Here is a 361-nt window from a genome sequence, read left to right on the forward strand (position 1 = left end):
TTCTGACTACAAATTTTGATATAGTAAGATAAATGGCTAATGAATTTGATCCATAGATTACCATTCCATTTTTTTCGTTCTGTCTTCAGTGTTTTACATCCCTATGCTTTTTAAAAAGAAATGACATTGAAAAACAGTACGTTGTTTTCAGTTAAACACAAATCCTGAAATTAACTGTGGACCAATCATTATACCCTGTAAGACAGTAGTGATTTTTCATTAAATATGAGGGCATTATTCAGAAAACATACATGCTCTTAGAATATTTTTTTAAAATGTTTAATTTTTCTATGTGCTTAAAGAAACTGAAATCTGATTGAATAAACTTTCATTTAAGCTGAAAAACATTACTGTCTGAACA

This window comes from Carettochelys insculpta, chromosome 7 (assembly GCF_033958435.1).
Source record: "Carettochelys insculpta isolate YL-2023 chromosome 7, ASM3395843v1, whole genome shotgun sequence".
Taxonomy (NCBI): Eukaryota; Metazoa; Chordata; order Testudines; family Carettochelyidae; genus Carettochelys; species Carettochelys insculpta.